General features: G+C 40.6%; 1 pseudogene; it reads right to left on the reverse strand.

Annotated features, from left to right (window-relative positions):
- Window positions 1-4,327: 4,327 nt before the first annotated feature.
- LOC144374524 (transcription factor JunD-like) lies at window positions 4,328-5,350 on the reverse strand (annotated as a pseudogene).
- Between the last annotated feature and the right edge of the window lie 296 nt (window positions 5,351-5,646).

Here is a 5,646-nt window from a genome sequence, read left to right on the forward strand (position 1 = left end):
AATACCATACTACATCTCCAGCATATTTTGAATTTATTTTGAAACAGATTCTTGCCAAGTGGCTGAAGCTGAATTTGCATTTCCATGCTTCAAAATTCCATGTAGCTAGAATTACTAGCAAATTCACCATACTTATATTGATAATCTGTTCTTTTGTCTAGATGTAAGACTTTATAATTTAAATATAATGATTTTCACAAATTTGTTTATATATTTTAAAATTTTAGTTGTCATTAAAACTATTAACTTAATGAAACTTAATGTCTTTATATTTTAAATGTACTGCTTACTGGAGTGTTGATTCAAATTGTTTTGTAACATATTGTATAAAGTTTGTATTACATAAAAGTGATTTTTTTTCTCCACCAAAAATGTGCTCATTTGGCTTTCATCTTCCCATTCCTGATTTCATTCCTTTTGACATGTTTGTTTGGTACACAAGATATATCAAATGTAGAATCATATGGTATTTGTCTTTTTGTGAATTACTGATTTCACTTAGCATTCTATCCTAAAGTTTTATCATTATATGTATTATATATATATATATATATATATATATATATATTTTTTTTTTTTTTCTCTGTAAAGTTTACAACTTTTTTTTGGGGGGGATGGAGAACTGGAGATTGAACTAAGTAAGGAACACTTCAACCACTGAGCCACATATGCAGCCATGTTTTTTTATTATATTTAGAGACAGAGTCCCACTGAGTTTTTTAGTGCCTTGTTGTTGTTGAGGCTGGCCTTTAAGCTGTGATCCTTTGGTCTCAGCCTACAGAGGTGCTAGGATTTTAGGCATGGTCCACAGAACCTGGCTATATTTGAAAACTTTTCTTAGTTCATTCCAAATTGTCTTCATGCACTCATGTGAAAAAACATTTGATTGGCTGTCTACACATTTCTCTCATTCTTTTTTAACTTCTTGCTTTTCCCTTAAAAGGGATAAACTTCTACTACCAATGCAAAACTGTAAACAACTCCCAAGCAAGCTTGTTACAAATGCCTAAATGCAGAACACTTAAATTTCAGGGGATCTGTTCTTACAGCTGACCCTGTGCCCTTCTCTACTTCCTTCCCACCTCGTGTACTGGATACTCCAATCTACACATACTGGAAGAGATTTACTTTAAAATTCCCATGCATGTTTTAAACTGCTTTTAGCTGAACTACAGCTGGCTTCAGTTTAACTACTTTTAAATATGTTAAAAATACATCTTTGGCTTAGAGAATCATTTTACTCCACCAGATAGATACTTGTACAATATAGGGTCTGAATTACATAAATATACAGTAAGCACACAATGGGGAACACATAGTCTCCACATATCCTAATGGGAGAGTGAAAGAAAAAATAATTAAAGGTGAAGTCCTATGTGTGTGTGTGTGTGTGTGTGTGTGTGTGTGTGTGCGTCTCTGTCTCTGTCTCTCTCTCTCTCTCTCTCTCTCTCTCTCTCTCTCTCTCTCTCTCTCTCTGTGTGTGTGTGTGTTCCTCCTAAGTAATAAAAAGGAATGTTTTCACTTTAGGTGTTTGGCATCAGGGATTGAACCCAGGGGCATTTAACCACTGATCCACAACTTATTATTTTTTTATCTTCATATACAATCTTACTAAGCTTCTTAGGGCTTCACTAAGTTGCTAAACCTGGTTTTCAACTTTTGATTTTTCTGCCTCAACATCGTGAGCCACTGAGATTATAGGGGAGGGCCACAGCACCAAGCAAAATGGAGAATGTTTTTATTTTTGATGTGGTTCTGTCAAAATTATACATTAAAATATTACTATTCTTTCAAAAACACATCAAGATGAGCCACTCAAGTACTTCTTATTTTAAGGAGTTGTTATTTAATTTTGCTGTGGATTCTCTTCTCATTTTCCTTTTGCAACACTTCACTAAAACCTTTATTTAACTAGTGTCTGTTCTCACAGATTACCACCAAAAATAATTGCTTTTGTCACCAGTACTTTTCCTTTTGTCTAATGCTATTTTCTCCTAGAAAGAGAAAGCAATGTTCTTTTTTCAGTTACCTAAATGTATCTCCTTTCAGATTTCAGAAGAATTAGCTTCCCATTATATTCCTCCCAAAACCTTTAGTAATGAATGGCCTTTGATGCTTATGAACAGGATAGGTCAAATACCATCTTCCAGTTTATACTAAACCTTCATTCATTGGGTGATTGAAAAAGCATGCAGGTTGTTTTTTTTGTTAATGAATCACTGGACCACAAGGAGCTACATCTGAATCTGACAACTTCATTTCACCCAGACCTACAATTTAAGTTGTCTGCAGTAGCCAGATGGGTCTAGGCTTCACATTTCGGTTTTCAGCTAAATTCAGCATGATGTTTATGATAGAGCTCCTTTTATTTCCCTATTTCTTAACACTGAAATAGTATCTTATATTCTCCTATTCTACAAACACCTAAATATCTTAGTGTAGTAATTACTCCAACACACACACACACACACACACACACAAATGAATAATGTTGATTCCACCTTTCATGGAACTTAGCTTTTAATTCAGAAGTATTTCATAATCTTCATCCTGCTCTCATTGGGGCTCTGTCAATTCCCTTGACTGATCCTCTTATGTTTCATTTATTTCAAAGGTTTTCACATTTATTTCAGGAGAATTTTGTCAAGAGAATGAATGACATTACACTCCATTAGCAATAAATTTGATAATATTGGAGAGTTAGAGTGTTAAAATATTTTATCCCATCATTTCATACTTCCATGTAGAGACTCTGATAGAAATTATAGCTACTTTAAGTGTTGTATGGATCAAAAACTTAAGATGTGGGCAAAAAATTTCTAGTAAAATACCCAAATTGAAGTGATGGCTGTGTTATTTAATGAAGTTTTAACAATTGACCACAAAACACTGGACACACACACACACACACACACACACACACACACACACACACACGTGTGTTTAAAGAAAGAAATCTTGGAGGTGTCAGTCCTCTCCTGGGAAAAACAAAAAATGTTTAAATAAATATTGTTATTGAGGACTAACATTTGTCAAAGCAGGCTAATGTTAAGGTAGACATTTCTCCTCTAAAGCATGAAGTCTTGAGTGTACTACATTAATTCTCTCAAGGAAGGGTTTATCACAAGCCTAACAACTAAGAAAAAAAACATTATCAGAATAATTCTCAGCCCAGTTCTACAAGAAATTGAAAAAAGAATGAACACCAATTCGTCTAAAATTATTTTATGAAATAGAAAATAGCAAAATCTTCTAACCCCATTCTATGAAACTAATATCAACCTGATGCAAAAACCAGACAAAGACACACACGGAAAGAACATTTCAGACCAGTATTCCTGATGAACATAGAGTAATAATTCTCAATAAAATTATGGCAAACAGCATACAAAATCATATTTAAAAGATTGTACAACATGATCAGTGGGCTTTGTCCCAGGGATGCAGGATTGGTTCAACATATGGAAATCGATAAACATTTTTTAAATAAATAGATGCAAAGACAAGAATCAAAAAATTATCTCAACAAATGCAGAAAAAGCATTTGACTAAATACATGGTCAAAACACTAGAAAACTATATATAATAGAAAAATATCTTAACACTACAAAAGCTGTTTATGGTAAACACAAGGGAAATATCCTTCTTCTCCTCCTCCTTCTTTTCCTTTTTTTTTTTTTTTTTTTTTTTGGAGTAAGGAGATTTTACTGAAAACAGAAAACCAAAACCGGACAAAGGATTACAAACAGGAATGTGGACTCCTAGCAAAACAAAAACAAAAACAAAGAACAAAAAGGGCAGAGGAGTGTCAGAAGGACAAAAGGGGGGATAGTGAGGAAAAGGGTGATTTTTTTTTCTTCTTCCCATTTCTTTTAAAAAAGCCAACATAAAGAAACACACGCACACACAACCCTTTGTTCCCGAGTAGAAACATAAATACGGAAGAATCGAAAACTCTTTTTTTCTTTCTTCCAAAGCAAAAAAAAAAAAAAAAAATGTAAAAGAAAAGGCAGGCTGAAGGCTGCGCCACAGAGAGCCCCTTCTGCAGCAGTGTGTAGAAGGGGCGGCTAGGCCCTGGGTTTGTGTGACACCTGGCGGCAGCGCGGGGGAACACAGACAGTACGAGGGGGTGTCATGCGCTTGCCCCCCCCCCCAGGAGCAGGGGGTCCAGCTTGTCAAGTCCAAGGCGCCCTCTCCAAGTCCTGGGCACCCTCTTGGAGGGGGTCGAGAGGGCAGCACCATACCAACTCCTGGGAGCTCAATCCCCGCCCCCTGCAAGCCCGCCCCTCAAGAGGAGGCGGGCCTAGGATGCGCCCTGTGCTTGGGCTCAGAACCAGGGCACCTAGTGCTGGGGTAGAAGCTGGCGGCTGCTGTTGACATGGCTGAGGACTTTCTGCTTGAGCTTCGCCACCTGCTTGGGCAGCAGGCTCCTGGTGAACGCCAGTTCCGTGTTCTGGCTCTTGAGCTCTTCACTTTCTCCTCCAGGTGAGAGATGCTCCAGCTTGCCCTTGGGGCACTTGGAGGCTGCGATATTGTTGAGCAGCTGCTTGGGCTCAGCCTTGAGGAGCTCCTGCATGTCCATGTCGATTGGCGACAGCAGGCTCTCTCCGAAGCTTGGCAATTCGGGCACCATCTGTGGCTGTCCTTGAGCACAGCTAGGCACAGCGGCCCCAGTAAATCACTGAGAGGCAGCGGCTGTGGGAAGGGAACGGGCTAGGAGGAGAAGGCGACAGTTGCAGCATCCCCAGCACACCCGGCGCCATCCTTGTAGTGGCTCAGGTTTAGGAAGACCAGTGCCAGCTGGGAGGGTGGCGCCTGATGCAGTGCCAGAGGGTCCTTCTGCGAGGCCACAGCAGCAGCCAGGCTGCACCCACGCCAAGCTGGTTCTGCTTATTCAAATCCTCAAGGGCCTTGACAAAGTCCTCGGTGAACTCCTGCTCCTCCTTGGCCACCATCTTGGGTAGAGGAACTGCGGGCTCCTCAGCGTGGTTGTGACCAGCCCGTTGGTCTGGATGTTGAGGCGCTCAAGCTCAGGAGAGGCGAGCTTGAGCAACCACAGATCCGGCTGGAGAGCAGGCTGTTGGGGCGACTGCTGGGGGTGCAGTCTGCCCAGGGGGGCCAGAGGTGGCGCCACCACCACTTGTTTGCTCAGGCTCAGCGTCAGCTGTCATTCTTCACCACTCTGCCTGAAATGCTGTTTGGGGCGCCCCAGGGACAAGCGGGCCAGGCACCCAAAGTTGCTGCTGCTGCCACTGACGCCATTGCCCAGGCTGCTCAGTGCCTCATCACCGAAGAAGGGTGTTTCTAGCCTCCGCATCACCATTGCCCCTGGTGCGGGAGGACTGTCCATGGCCTACCTGGGGGCTCGCTCCACTCCCCTGCCCATTCAGCCCTGTGCCCACCCCGGCAGTGGCCGTTGCCCCTGGGTCTTCTGTGGTGGCCCCTTGGAAACATTATTCTTAAGGGAGAAAATATTAAAGCATTCCCTCTAAAATTCAAAAAAAGGCAAAGGATGCCTTTTTTTTGCCAATTCAATTCAACATCATCCTTGAAGCTGTATCCAAAACCTATGTTTCTATTCATTTATCTTTAATAAATAAATGAATAGATAAATGAATAGAAACAGAGGAAATCAAACTATCACTA

This window comes from Ictidomys tridecemlineatus, unplaced genomic scaffold (assembly GCF_052094955.1).
Source record: "Ictidomys tridecemlineatus isolate mIctTri1 unplaced genomic scaffold, mIctTri1.hap1 Scaffold_73, whole genome shotgun sequence".
NCBI classification, from domain to species: Eukaryota; Metazoa; Chordata; class Mammalia; order Rodentia; family Sciuridae; genus Ictidomys; species Ictidomys tridecemlineatus.